A 15,844-nucleotide genomic window follows, 5' to 3' on the forward strand; every position below is an offset into this window, starting at 1 on the left:
TATGCAGTCTCTGTTGCAGCTACTCAACTCTGCTGCTGTAGTGTGAAAGCAGCCATAGGCATAAATAAATGAGCGTGCTTGTATTCTGATAAATCTTTATTTATGGACATGAAAATTTGAATTTTATATAATCTTTATGTGGGATGAAATATTCTTTTGATTTTTTTTTTCAACCACCTAAAAATATAAAAATCATTCTTAGCCATGGGTTAAGAGCAATAGGACAGATTTGGCCCACGGGCCATAGTTTATCAATCCCTCTTTTAGCAGGTCCTATTTGGAAGGGAAAGAATTACAGGGAGAGTTTATCTGATTTAGCTCTAAGAAGAATCCTAAATGCATTATCTATGCTTAAGAACTTGCATATACACAGCGCTTTAGTGTCAACAAAAGGCATCTCTGCTCTTACTCAGTGTTCACCACAGCCCTGAGAGTTAGGTATTATTATGCAATGTCTAGATGAGAAAACCGGGGCTCAAACCTGACAGGGCCAAGATCGTGCAGTAACTGGGAGAACCCAGGTTCAACCAGGGCAAAGAGTTTCCCACTACATCTTGGGGGAGCTTAGACTGCTCAATTCACTTTACCGAGTGTTATTAGGGCTTTGGGAGCAACAGGTGGGGATGAATACCCAGGCGAAGGCACAGGAGCAGGACAGTCAGGACCTTCTGGTGGCTTCCTGTTTTTCCTAAGGCCATGGACGCACAGTAAGTTGATTGCTAGTGTTGCCCTCAGGAGCAGGGCTTGCCCTCCCCAAGGGCACGGGGTAAGCCAAGTTCCACAGCGGATGTGGTCGCTCAGCCCCGGTCACCATGGCTGTTGCTTGGATGCTCATACCTGCAGGAGGTCAGCCCAAGGCCTTTCCCTGTTGCCCGACCAGGAGCATCTCCATGGGGGATTGGTTTCCCCTCTACCTGGAATGACATCAGGGACCCCCAAGCATTTTCCCACCTGTGAGTCACTTCACTTTTATGCCATTGTTTTAGGCAAGTCACTGGACGCAGGAAGCAGGGTGTAGCTTCTTGTTTCCACTATGGTGCCACACTGTGGTCTGACCTTTGGCCAGTCTCCACATTCCTATCTCCACATACCAGTTTTCATCTATAAAACAGGGTCGTAAGGGCAGTGTGGGGAGGATTCAATGGTGGTACGTCTGTGGTATCTAACACACGCCTGCCGCACAGATAGACTCCCAAGAGTGTCAGTTCCGTCTTCTCTAGAATCTTTACCTTTGTGTCTTCTTGTCCATGCTGCTCTGCCTGCCTGGGATGCCTTTTCTTCTACCTTCATCTCCCTGGGAACACTTTTCCCAAGCACAGGCCTTGGGGACGTGGAGAAGAGCCAGATAGTTCCATTAGTGCACACATGGGGTGCTTTGCGGGCGCTCCACCCTCTACCCACGTTTCAGTTCCATTCCATGCTGTCCTATGCCTCTCCAGTCGGTGAGCTTCGGCTGAGAATCGGGACTGTCCCAGGAATAGATTAGTGGAGGAGTGATATGGAGAGACCTAAAGTTAACAGCCCTCCTGGCACTCCCAAAAGCTATGGTTCTGCCCCTTACCTGGTCAGATAAGCCAACTATCCACCCACATTTCTGTTATTTTATATCAGGACTGCCTCAAATTCGACATCCCTCAGCCTGAACACAATTTCTTACTCTCTGAATCATCCCTTGTTCTGACTTCTTGACCCCTATTCATGGTGCCACCATCCTCCTTGTCATCCTGATCTGAAACTTCACGGAAACAGTTGATCTTTCCCCTCTCCTAAGTCCTCCGTATTCATCCTCTCTTCAAAATTTCTCTCACATGTCTTCATGGCTATTTATTCTCATCGCCACTGTCCTCTCTCACCAGGACTATACGAATTGTCATCATCACATAAGCTTCTGCCTTCTGCCACAGGTCCTTTGCATGGAGAACCCTCTTCCTCCCCAATCTGCTCACTCCACTTCTACCCTCCTTAGTTCTCTGCCAGAACATCACTTCCTCAAGGAAACCTTTCCTTCTCTGTCTAACTCTGTAAAATCCACACCCTGTTATAGGCGCTCACAGCCCCGTGTTCCTCTCCAGGCCTTACCGTAGATGAAATTCAACATTTGTTATGTGATTATTTGTTTCTTGTCTGCCTCCCTGACCAGGCTGTCACTGGCATCACCTCCAGGAGCCAAAATCATGTCTGTTTTTTCCTCATCGCTATCTCCCCAGCCTCTAGCATGGTACCCAACACATAGCAGACACTCCATAAATATTTGTTTTGAATTGATGGCTTGATCCACATCATTCTCTGCAGAACATTGTGTTTTGCAAAGGTGGCTATAACAATATTTCTGGTCCCTTGAATTTAGACACGATTTTGCAACTGCCTTGATGAACAGAATCAGTGGATGGGATGCTGAGTGACTTCTGGAGCTCCGTTGGAAAAGGCATTACAGTTTCCTGGATTTCTCAAAATGCTCACCCCTGTAACCAGCCTCCATGTTATGAGGAAGCCCAGCTGACATGGAGAGGCAATGAGCATAGTTCTGGAGGACAGACACAGCTGAGGACTGCAAAGACAGGGCTAAACAGCCATCCAATGACTCCAGCTGCAGCCATCACTGCCAACCTTCGAGAGTCTCCCAGCTGAGGCTCCAGGCCCTGGGAGCAGAGCCAAACTGTTCCTGCTGTGCCCAGTCCAAATCCCTGACACACAGAATTTGCGAGCATGACAAATGGTTCTTTTATGCTACTGCACCTTGGGGTAATTTGTTACCATGAAGTAGATAACCCAGCCTCTCCCTCATTCGCAACTGCTCCTCCCACTGCTGGAGGACTCAGTCAGATCCTTGCTTGGCCTCTGGTTCCATCCACTTTCTCTCCATTTATTGCCCCCTAGAGGAAACTTCTACTCCAGCCCAACTGGCCTAACCATTATTTCACCACCATCCTCTGTCCTTTCCCTTGTCACCCTGTCCTCACTGTTGCCCCTAACTGCAGCGGCCTCACCAAACTCTCTTCATTGCTCAAGGCTCAGCTGCCTCCACCTCTTCCCCAAAGCCTCTAGGAACATCAGGTAAAAAAGGTGTGCACTCTCCTTGGAATTTAGAGCTTTCATTACCTTGCTCTATCATTTGCTAAATTGAAAAATCAGGATCCATGGTCTTATAATTATTTTTATGATTTCTGCATTGACTTTCATGGAGAATTTTATAAAGAAATTAAAACTTAAATCCATTTTAGTTATATACTTAACTAACAGCCTTTACTGCAAAGTATAAGATTAAAAGCCTCATAAAGTAGGTACTATTGTTATTCCCATTTTACAGGTGAAGGAACTGAGATTTGGAAAGATTAAGTAAGTTGCCTACCATCATACACTTAATATTAATATTTGATGGAACTGGGATTCAAGCCTGGATCTTCTAAGACAGATCTTAATCACTGCTTCATCCAGTAATTAAACATATACTATCTTATTGTGTTTTCATATTTCATGTTTTCCTTTTATAAATTAGTTCTTTATTATAAAAAAAATCATACATGCACTTGATAATAAAAAATAATAGCACCCAAAAATGCAATATAAAAGTAGGTCTCTCTGCAAATTCTGACTCTATTTCTGTTCTCCCAAAACATCCAGTGTTCACAGTTCTTCTATATGTTTCCAGAAATATCATGTGCACACACAGGCATCCCTTTATTGTACAAAGAGGGCGTACGATTTACAAAAATTGTTTCCTTATAAAATCTTTTAGCAAACATTCCATGTTGACATACACAGTTTGCTGTATTCTTTTCCTCGGCCGCATGATATTCCATGGTTCCCTGTTAATGATCTTGCAGCAGCCAGAAGGTGGAGAGAGACAGAGAGAGAGAGAAAAGGAGGGGGATGGATGGAAAACTACAGTAAAATGAGCCAGGACGAGGGGGGTACACAGGCCTGAGGAGGAAACGCCTGCTTCCCAGGTAGGCTGCAAAGACAAGGCAGGCCTGGCTGGGAGAGCGAAGGGAAAACAGAGGCAGCTCTGAATATAGTGCATAAAAGTGGGGCCCAGAAACAGAAGCGAGGAAAGGGGTTGTAAAGCTCAGCGGAGTGAAGATTTGCCTCTAACCTCCCCTTCCCTGAAGACTTCATCATCGGTCCTTAGGATCGCCCCTCTTTTGCCAAACCCACCATTTTAAAAAAAAAAAGAAAGAAAGAAAGTACCCCACCCAAAAGAAAACAAACATGTTACTATTTATTCAGGCAGGAAGGCCCACGAGACACAATAGACAGCAGCTCCAGCCTAATTAAATGAAATGGGGTAGGTGTAATTCAAACCGCCTCAGGAAAATATAATCTGCCACCAAAATATTCCCACCGTTCAGACCACAGGGAAATCAGACCAGCCTCCCCGCCAGGTTCCCAAGCAGAGAGGCTGGGACCCAGGGCAGCAAGACAAGAGAAGGTCGGCTTCTGGCCAGCAGCCTCCTTCCTCCCCTCCCAGCTCTGGGCACCCCCCCGTCATCCCCCACCCCTCTGAGCTTGTTCCCTGACATATCAGAGCTGCTCCCTTTGTGGGCTGGATTGTTTAGTTAATTCACCCATGGAAAATGTTTCGGTTCAGATTCCAAGCCGAGGCAACCAGACACCGACTGCAGATCCAAGCCTGGGGATTGTATCTCTTTCGCCACTTTCAGACACATAAACTGCATCCTCTTCCCTGCGCAGCTCTCCTCTCCATCTAGGAGGGACCCCAGGGGTGCTCCAAGGTAGACCCTCCAAAGCTAAGAGATGGGAGGGGTGCTGGAGAATTTCTCAGCTGGCCTTCTCTCAATTTAGACATGGACTCTGAGAGTCAGAAGGTGAGCTCAACCTAAGGATGCTCTCCTGGGTAGCTTTGTCTGAAGAGCCCAGGGGCTAGATGAAAAATCCCTAGATTCCACTCACCAGCTGCAGATGGGCTCTGACCTGCCCTGGTCAGGTCTCAATTGTCCCGCTAACTAACCAGGTGAGTTTGGGTAAAAGCTTAATGTCCTTTCACCTTCATCTCCTAGTCTGTAAAATGGGCAAAATAATCCCTCTCCTCCCTCCCCCATAGGCTTATTGTGAAAATTAAATGAGACCACGCATGGAAAGTTCTTGGCACACAGAAGTGCTCCGCACATGTGAATTTGTCCCCTTCCCTTGAGCAAGTCTTCACCCACCCCCTCCAGGCTCATGCCTGTCCTCCTTTTGGGAGAACATAAAAGTGGGTGACTCCAGGCAAAGGGTGACTGATGGGTACCAGACAGGCCCCCCACCTGTTCAAACCTGTCTCCACCACCCCCGTGCCAGCTGTCAGAAACACCGCTCAAGACAAGGCATCCATCCAGGCCACCAGGGCATTAGGGATGTTAGCTGCGAAGGCTGTAGGTCTGTCTTGCTTGCTGTCCTTGGCACAAGGGGGCGATTGAGCTGATGGTCTGGAAGTGCAGCTCTCCCTCACAGTGGGGTTTCTAACAATCCAGGCATTCACAGTGCATCCTCAAGAGCAAAGCCACACTGTGACCCTTATTCCACCTTGGCAGGGCCAGAGAGGAGCCACAGCTGGAGCCTTCGGGGCCAGGCAAGGCCCTCCCCTCACCCCTCACTCACCACCCTCTCCGCTCCAGGTGGAGCCGGTTCCAGTCCCTTGACCTTGCCTCCGAGCTCAGTTTCCAGCCATTTCATCACCTCTGGGTCTCTTCTCTGAACGCTCTCCAGGTTCCCCTTGTCCCTCTCAAGCTGCCTGTCAGTCAACACCCGGTCCCGAGTGCCCGCTCTGTTCAGATGGCTGTACTCAGAGTCTGGCCAGGGTGGACAGAGGATCCCTCCCAGGGAGATGACCTCAGGAGCCCTCCCTCCACCGAGTATTTTTAGGCACCGTTTCTTTCCCCCTCCCACTCAGCCTCCATGCACTTCTAGTGTGATCCAGAACTCTCCGGAATCTCTAGGGGTGCTGCAACTCATTGTTTTCCAAAAGCTCAAGGGGTGGAAACTATAACTGCTCTTCCAGATGCTCAACTCGTCGTCCTTTGGATGATTCTTCTTCATTTCTACCCTGCTTCTTTTCAGAAAATAAGGATTGGCTCTTGTTCCCAAATATCAAGGAACTCCTTCCTACCATCTCCCCCAAGGCAGACAGCTCTACCTCCGTCGCTGTGTCTGCTCCTTCATGTGGCCATGATGCGATTTCCTTTTTTGCTAATCTGGTTACAAGTTACATAGCCTAAAATCCAGTGGGCTGGCTTTCCCCGAGTGTGGGGACAGACCCAGATCCTGTCCAAGAATCGTGAGTAGGTGGCACCCAGGGATCTCAGTCTCCAGGGAGCAGCAGCATGCAGTGAGGAGAACTTGAGTCTTGGTCCCAGGGTGTCAGGGTCTCTGTTTAGCCTCACCTTCACTTTGCCTGTCTTTTTGCAGAAGTTATTTAACTGTAGCTGCTCTGACTTCTCTGTGCAGTCTTAGACTATTTTTTTCTTCTTGGCCCCCAAAGAACTTGGCCAAAAATTCACAAATACATCCACGAGCGTCCAAACACCTCTCAGAGCACTGAGATGGACTAGCTCCCAGGCACAGCCCATCTCCTCCTCCCTATCCCACTCTGTCCTTCGTCTCCAGGCGCCTAATCTAAATTGGGCTCTGGAAAACCAGGCCATGCTCTGGCCACAGCTGCCAGTCACTCACTGGATGCTTAAAAGAAGAGAGAGAGAGAGAGAGAGAGAGAGAGACTTCCACAGCCTGGGACAAAGAGAGAGGGACAGAAGGATCCAGAGCTCGGAAGGGTCCTGTCTTATCCCCCACCTCACCCAACTCCAGTGAAGCCAGGAAAGGGAGCAGAGAGAAAAACCGTCTCGATCTGCATCAGAGAACAGTGCTAGGCCAACAGGTGGTGCACAAGAAATACTTGTTGCTTTGGGGGGGATGGTAGATGCTACTGACATCTAGAACAGCTAGACTGGAGGAGGCAGAGCTCTGCCTGGGCCCTGAGTGGTCAGGTAGGATTGGAATCAGTGGCAAACCTGGGCAGCTCCAGCTGAGTTCAGGGCTTGGTACAGAGCACAACTCGATAGTCTCGGATGACAGATTTGTGTGTCTTGCCCACAATGTTCTCCTTGCCCAGAATAGCCTCTGCTTGCCCCACCCCTGCCCCCTGCCCACACCACTGACAGTCCCCAGATCAAAGACCTCCCTTCATGAGCAGTCCCCGATCCCCGAAGCCAAAGGGCTCCCTCCCACCCTGAGTGCCCTCTCCAAGCACTTTGCTCAGAGCTCTGGGAGGACCCTTATCTCCCGCCACTGCAGAGCAGTCAGGCACCCGCAATGGCAGCCCCTTTTGGCAGCCATCAGGGACACAGCTGCCTCTTGTGACATTTGCAAAGTCAGAGGCTCCCTGGCAGGAAGCCAAGCAGGGCGCTGGAAGATGATGGCTCCCCGGGAAATGGTCAGGAAGGCAGACTGGTGAAGCACGCATGAGGCATTCTCCAGGGGTTCCAGAACCTGTTGGGGACAAACTGGACTGAAGACTGGATAGAGTTTCCAAAGATACATCAGCCGGAGCAGAGAAATAGTGCTCCGGGACTTTCTGGGACCCAGTTTTCCCCAAGTCATGCAAAGCCCACGAAGGCAGGATCACTCGAATGTGTTGGAGGCTCCCTTTAGCAACATGCACGGCTTCACAACTCCCAGCTCGATCACCCTCAGATCCTGTCTGAGTTCCATCACCCCCAACAGGGATGGAAGGCAACAGCCCAAAAGCAGGAGGATGGAAGGATGGAAGAGAACAGCCCAAAAGCAGGAGCCTCTCAGCTGAGAATGTTTGAAATACCAAAATCAAAGAGGCAAATGAAGCCAAACACAGATGGCCAAGGCAGGTATACCACAGGGGCTAGCTGGTGGGCTCCAGCATCAAACTGCCTGCTTCAGACCCCAGCTCTACTGCTCACCTCCCCTGCTGGGACCTCAATGTGCCTCAGTTTCCTCATCCATAAAGTGGGGATAATAATATCTATCTTACAATTTTCTTGCATGGATTAATGAATTCATAGTGTAGAATGCCACGTGTTTGCTACGTTATTGGTGCTATTGTTCAGATAAATTGACAGAACCAAAGAAGCCACAAGTACAACTTGGATGTCAGTGTGAAGACACCTAAGAAAGAAGTGCCATGGAGGAGTGAAAAAGAAAAGTAGTTTAAGAGATGTGGGGAAATCTTCAAGATATATTATTAAGTGAAAAAGAGCAAGGTAGAACACTATGTATTTTATGATACCACTTAAGAAAAATAAATAAAATACAAGGATTTAAATATAATACGTTTTGCACAAGGAGTATTTGTAGAAGTATACCCTACAAACTGGAGAGAGGAACTGGAGAAATAAAGATGAGCAGGAAAAGAGAAAGGTGCTTGTCACCATAAGCTCTTTTATATTATGTAAAATTTTATCATGGATATGTGATGATTTTTATTTAAAATATATAAGGAAGTATATGGTTGGATGAATGCATACATAGATGGGTAGGTGGGTGGGTGGATGGTGGATGGATGGATGCATGGATGGGTAGGTGGGCATGGATAAGTGGATGAATAAATGGATGGTAAATGAGGAACAATCCAAGACAATTGCATAAATCAACTATTGTGGTTGGCAGGGTATGAGTCACCAGTCAACCTTCTTTTCAAAGCCAGGAATGAGTAGATACCTCTTTATTCTTAGTAAATAAAAAGAATAGGAACCACCGAAAGGTTACATTTGGACCTGTTAGAAACTGTTCACTCAATCAGGCCAACTCTCTCCTCACCCTCACATGTCTGGTCACTTAGGAAGAGGAAAAGCATGAGGCAGGGTGATCTGGTCACCTCTGAAGACATAGGAAGCAGCAGCGGGGGTCAAAGAGGAATGAGGCAGTGGTGAGCAGGCCAGGTGCAGAAAGAGTCCACTTAGAAATGGTTTCTCAACTGTGAACTCCCTTGGGGCCCAACCTTAGTTCATCCCATCGTTGTGACAGGCATGGGAGGTTTGGAGACATGGCCCCAGGGAAGCATCCTCTATGGGAACATGGCTCCACAGTCAGTGTCTAAGGGGGAAATCTCATGTGGCCTGAAGTTCTCAATTCCTTCCATCAGAGAGTGCACACCACCTCTCAACAGGTCCAGCAGAGTCTATTTGAATTCCAGTGTAGGAAGAGATCAGAGTTTTTTGATTGTGTAGTCAGTGGTAGAAGTGGTAGAACTGTGTTTGGCGGCCATGGTATCAACACCGTAGTCACCCTCCACCTGATGAGCTGCTCACACTGCGGGAGGTACTTGGGGACAGTGAGGCTGGGAAGTGGTGGCAGATTGACAGCCCCCCTCTCAGCCTCACGTCACCAAGCATGTCGTTTTCACTTGCTCACTCTGTCTTCCTTGGTCTCTTTTAATTACATATATTTGGATTGACATGTCTTAATGTGACTCCATTTCCATGGATGGGCAGTGTATAACAACTGAAATAAATCATCTAACAGACAAAGAGATAGACCATCCAGAACCACCACCCAACAAAAAACAGAAAAGTAGAGGAGCAAAAGGAGGCATTACCACTTGTGATGTACCTGAGATCCTACCATTAGAGGACAGCTGGGACTAGAAAGTCACAGTAAGCTTCACCAGGGCAGAGCCAACTGATGAGACATTGTCTTCATATCACTAATTAGACTAAATGAGATAAGAAGATACTGACCATTGGAATAGTAAGAATTGAGGAAAGTGACCAGAGTCATCCCAATGCCATCTATTTTCCTCCGGCAGCCTTGAGGAGAACTGGAGGAGAAACATAGCTTGGGAGGACAAAAGGAGCATTCACTCAGCACCTACAATATGTCAGGCAGGATCTCTGAGGAACAAAGGGCAAGGTCACCAACTTCAAGGAGTCTACTTTCTACCTGAAGCGGCAGAGTGGTGGGTAAGTGCTAACACCACGCTTGAACGTGCAGTGCAAGGAACAGAAGTGCAAAGATGAGGGAGTAACTACGTCTCTTGAAAGGAGAGACCAGAGGGAGTTGTTGGGGGCAGGGGGCGGGTGGAAAAAGAAAAACAAAAAGGAAAGGAGAGCCCAGGGAAGTGACATTTTGTTCAGCCCAGCTTGGCTGCTTAGAGCACCTACTTCCAGGACACCACTTGGGACCACTCACTGCAAAGCCATTGCTAGACTGGGATAAGGACACTGGATCCTGAACTTGTCCCCTCTCAGCTGTCCTGGACACAGGTGCCCCACTTAGTCTTGGATCTCACATTTGCCTGTCCTCTGTCTTTGTGTACCTATGGCTTAGGCGGTACTGGACCTCGGTTCTGCCGTCCATCCTGGCAAGAGCACCTCCCCTAATGCCCTGCAGGTTGTCCCCTATGCCAGGGGCTTCCATCTGATTCTCATTCCCTGCCAGGATGGAGCATAAACACATGCAAGCTTTCCAGGTAAGGGGGAGGAGGGGCACAGAGGGCGGGCATTTGGGGGAAAAGGGAACTAGTGTGGTTGGCACACAGAGTGGAGGGCAGAGATTGCAAGGAAATGTGACGAGAGAGATAAGGGTTGTCTTTAAAGGGAAAATATGACAGTCCTGTTCATTAGATTTATTCGAATAAGCTATCCATTTTCCTGCTTCTAATCTCCCCCATTCTAACTCTGCCTACACATCTCCGCCAAGAGAAGCTTTGAAGTTCCCTAAAACACTGTTTTCATCAACTTGCTCAAGGAACTTCAGTGCCTCCCTGCTTGTGGAGTCAAGTCCAGGGCCCTGTTTTGGATTTCAGGGCCTCGGGATTGGTTCCATCTTTCCTGCTCATCATTCTGCAGAAATTCTGCAGGGAACGCTCTCCTCCAGCAGGGGAGACAGTCTCGTTGCCCCTCACCCATGCCAAGGCCACCCCCACCCCCAGGCCTTTGCTGACATTGCCCCCCAAAAGCCGGGAAGACCTGAAGAGGCTTCTCCACAACCAATTCTTCCCCTTCCTCATGGCCCGGCAGGAGTTCTTCCTCCTCGGGAAGCCGCGCCTGGCTATTCCAACGCTCTTCTCACCCACCACTGCAGAGGGTTTAGTGCTTAGTAACTCTTTTTCTTTTGATAACAGCTTTATTGACATTGAATTCACATACCATATGATTTGTCCATTTGAGACGCACATTTCAACGGTTTTTAGTATATTCAGAGCTGCGCCACCGTCACCACAATCAATTTTAAAACATTTCAGCCCTCAAAAAGAAAGCTCAGACCAGCTCCCTCCTCCATTCCTTCCCAACCCTCCAGCCTCAGCCAAACACTAATCCACTGTCTGATTCTACAGATTTGCCTCTTCTGGACCTTGCACACAAACGGAGTCACACGGTGTGGGGTCTTTTCTGTCCGCTGCCTTCACGTAGCATGACGCTTTCGAGGTCCAGACATGGAGTAACCCGGATCAGTACTTCATTCTTTTTTATGGCCAGAGAATATTCCATCCTATAGCCGTGCCACATTTTGTTTGTCTGTTCAACAGTTGATAGACCATTTTTTTTGGCTATTGTGAATAATGCTGCTCTAAACTTTAGTGTACAAGTCTTTGTGTGGACATAGGTTTTCAGTTCTCTTGGGTATATATAATATATATCTAAGAGTGGAATTGCTGGCTCTTACAATTTTGAGAAATTGCCAGATGGTTTTCCACAGAGGCTACACCATTTCACATTCCCACCAGCAATGGATGAGGGGTTCCAATTTCTCCACATCCTCAGCAATAATTGTCATTATTATTATCTGACTTTTTGATTATAGCAATCTTTGTAAGGGTGAAGTGGCATCTCATTGTAGCTTTGATTTGCACTTCCCTGATGACTAATGATGTTGAGCATCTTTTCATGTGCCTGTTGGCCATTTATATATCTTCTTAAGGAAAATGTGCATTCGAATCCTTTGCCCATTTTTTAATTGGGTTATCATTGAGTTATGAGAAGTCTTTATATGCTGTAAATATAAGTCCCTTATTATAATAGGAATATGATTTGCAAAATATTTTCTCCCATTCTGTAGGATGTCTTATCAGTTTCTTTATAGTGTCCTTTGATGCACAAAAGTTTTTAATTTTGATGAAATCCAGTTTATTTTAGCACTTAACTCTTGTCTATGTATTTGGGGTACTTTATCTTATTGTCCCAACCAGGCTAACGATAAGGGTTCATGAGCTATGTTCTAGATGTTAAAAGGTAGAATAGAAAAATGAACCAAAAGAAAGGACACAAGCTAAATGAAATGGTAGTAATATTCTGTGTTTGAGAAGGTATTGCATGGCTCAAATCTCGACTCCACTAGTTTCTACCAATTGTATGGCTTTGGGTAAGTTACTTCACTTCTCTAAGCCTTGGTATTAAAATAGATAAATAATAAAATGGGTAAAGTGGGTGAAATGGCAACATAATACCAACATTAAAGAATTTGGTGAGGAGAGGGGAGATCACACATGTGAGGGCTTAGCATGTGTGCTCAGAGCAAGCACTTAGCAATAGCTATAATAATTGCAAATGGTTTTTTAGGAATTAAATGAACTCTTTATGGTAAACACCTGTTTTACCATCAATGAGCAGTTAAGTTTTGGAATGTAGAACAGTTAAAGATTTGGAATGTAGAACACCATCCTTACAGATGCTAATTGCAAGTATTCCACACTATGAAGATCATGTGATGATAAAAGAAATAGGGTCCTTAGTGGTGAAACAAAATAGAGAAGCTCTCATTTAACCTAAACTCTTAATTCTTCAGAGCAACCTCTTCATTTTAATCCAGCCTCCTAATTTTATTCAATGCCACCAGAAGACTCGTAAGGTAAGGATCCCACATCTCTTATCCCATTCCCTGCTAAGGTAGAGCGAATAGAACAGGCATAAGATCTGACACATCTTCGGGGCATGAGAATATTTCTCTGGATGGGTTACAAATCTAGTCAAATGTGGAAATTCCCAAGAATTTCTATCTTTTGAATCTGATTTGATGATAAGCAAAACAACCAAGTAAAATATTGCTGGTCTACCCCGACACACCGCCGTCAAAGTCAGAGGCATTTGTTAATAGGCACGTAGACCTGACATTGCGCTGGGTTCCGTGCAGAGGGAATGCCAGGCTCCCTGACCTCTGGAACTGACAAGTTCAGGCGCAGTCTGGCGGAGCTACTTCCAGGCAGCCAGGAGGAACAGGGGAGCAGGGGAGCGGGGAGGGGAGGAGGGAGGAGGGAGACACAGAGCTAGACAGAGTTGGGGAGGGTACCAGATAAGGCTCAGGCTGGGCTACGGCCTAGTAGGCTGCACAGAGGTGGGAGCAAGTCAGCAAATTAAAGAATTAGAATCCTGTTTACACTTCTCCTTTAACACTAATTATTTGTTGATTTAAGTGCAGCTTTGCATCTAGACCAACTGTGCTGCAAACTTGAGTTCTTGCTGAGCCCAACTCCCTGGAGAGAAATCTATCAAATCCTAAAACTGCTTCATTTATTTATAGGCACTAATGGTGACCCAGTGGGGTGGAACCTTTCGAAAGCATTAACTTTCTAAATGATGGCTTGCAAAATAAGACCACCACACCTCCCACCTCGGATTTGAAAATTGTCCTTCTCTGATATAGACCATATCACTGATTCCCCCCACCCCCAACCCCGGGTTATACAGGCAGGTCCAGGGTGAATTAATTGAAAGCAGGTTGGTGAGACCAAATACAAATGTAACTTTCTTTAAGGTGGCCTGGAGGCCTTCCTGTAGGAGGTGTGGTTTCTCAAGAGCCAACATAGCAAGTCCCAGGCTCTGCCTTATTTGTGAATATGATTGTAGACTTAGGCAATGTAGGAATCCTTCCAGGAAAAGTGACTTTCTAGTGTCTTACAATATTAGACTGGGGAGAGCCTGAGAATTCTCCCTTCTCCTCATCCCTTTATCATTCCTTTCATCTGCATGTTTTCCGGATCAATACCTCATTTGGGGGCTGGGAGGTGTCATAGCTCTTCCCGAAGCTTCTCATCCCCAGTTCTCCACCCTCTGCAGTCCCCAAAGTTCCCCTAGGTGAAAGCTCTGGAGCTCAGGAACCAGAAAGTGAGCCCTCAAGCAGGCCATGGGTTAGGAAGAGCTGAATGAGCACAGAGGATGCTCCTCCCACCCTGAGCCCAACCCCAGAGCCCAGCCTCACTCCTGCCACCCGCCTAGGGGAGCTAAAACAAACAGCCCTTTGGAAAAGCAGTGAAAGGAAACGCTGAGTCAGGCCTTCTGTTTAAACAGTCCCCACCTGTTCCCCGAGCCTCTGCCTCCCCCACTGCCCACCCTGTGCTCCCCCACGTCCCTTTCTCTTTCCTTTCCTCTTCCCCTTTGTTGCTCATTTTCAAAAGGGCAGAGTTGACAGCTCTCGCCTTGTGCAAAGCCAACCCCGTGCCAGCCAGCAGCAGCCTCAGGCTGAGATCCGCTCTCTCCACCCCCCTGCCCGCCTGGCCCCAGGCCTCCCACCCCTAGCCTGCAAGCGGCTGTGTCTGGTCCACAGGGGAGTGGGACAGAAGTGAGGAGGGCCTCAGTTTCCAAGAAGAGACACCCCCCTTGTCCCCTACCCACCCCCTCACAGCAGGCTCAAAGGAGAGAAGACTGGAGAGGTGGAGAGGGCATGAGAAGGGACAAAGGGAAACAGAGGAGGTGGTGCTAGACAGAGGGACACGCTCTCTTATTGGCTGGGACACTTGGTCGCCCCATAAACTTGATGCTATGTATAAAAATAATTTCTTGGCATTGGAAGAAATGAATGTGTTGCCCATATTCAAAATTGAGAAAGAGAAATGTTTCCAACGTGGCACAGATTAAGTTAGAGACTTTCCCCCCAACCAATAACTGTTCCTCACTGCGTATGAGAAATATTTTAGAACTCCCCTGTACTGCTCCGTAACAATCTCTCCAAGCCCATAGCTGGCTCTGTGCAGTCAAAAGCCTATTTTTAAAGTGACAGTTTCTATTTTGAGAAAATTGCAGATTCACATGCTGTTGCAAGAAGTAATACAGACCTCCTGTACTCTTTACCCAGTTTCCCCCAATAGTAACACCTTGCAAAACTATAGCACAATATCAAACTAGGATACTGATGTTATAGTTGAGATACAGAACATTTCCAACACAAGGACCCCACCTGTCGCCCTTACATAGCCACTCCCACATAGCCACTCCGGCTTCCCTCTCCCCACCCGCCCCTCCTTAACTAACCCTGGCAACCACTAATCTATTCTCTAGTTCCATAATGTTGCTATTTTAAGACTGTTCTGTAAATGAAATCATACAGTATGTAACTTTTTGAGATTGCCTTTTTGTCATTCAGCATAATTCTCTAGAGATTGATCCAAGTAGTCACGTGTATCAATAGTTCATTCCTTTCTGTGGCTAAGTAGTATTCTATCAATAGTTCATTCCTTTCTGTGGCTAAGTAGTATTCTATCATATGAAAGTCAGGCCACAGTTTGCTTAACCACTCACCTGTCGAAGGACATTTGGGGTGTTTCCAGGTTTGGCTATTACAAATAAAGCTGCTATAAACATTCATTTTTGTTTCAAGATAAGTCTTCATTTCTCTTGGGAAAATGTTCAAGAGTAAACTGATGGCTCCTGTGATAATTCCAGGTTTAGTTGCACATCTTTTTAAATTTTTCTCTAAAACTGCTCCTTGCATACTTGTAGGGGTGTCCCAGGCAGGGAAGTGAGCAGAGGAGGAAGGTGGAAGTAGAAGGAGAGGGTTTTGGAGACCTCGATTCATGGACATAGGCTGCTACCGACGCAAACACATCCTGTGCCCTGCACCGCACGTGACGGTGAGCCAGGAGCAAAGCCAGGATGGTGGGCAGAAT

The 15,844-nt window shown here is 47.1% G+C and overlaps 1 long non-coding RNA gene across 1 annotated transcript in view; it reads right to left on the reverse strand.

Annotated features, from left to right (window-relative positions):
* LOC138391408 (uncharacterized) overlaps positions 1–15,844 on the reverse strand; it is an 89,105-nt gene that overhangs the window by 13,956 nt on the left and 59,305 nt on the right. Inside the window, exon 5 of the long non-coding RNA XR_011234844.1 lies at positions 15,477–15,602. This is a non-coding gene — a long non-coding RNA (uncharacterized lncRNA). The remainder of the gene's footprint in view (positions 1–15,476; positions 15,603–15,844) is intronic.

Source organism: Eulemur rufifrons, chromosome 1, assembly GCF_041146395.1.
Source record: "Eulemur rufifrons isolate Redbay chromosome 1, OSU_ERuf_1, whole genome shotgun sequence".
Classification (NCBI taxonomy): Eukaryota; Metazoa; Chordata; class Mammalia; order Primates; family Lemuridae; genus Eulemur; species Eulemur rufifrons.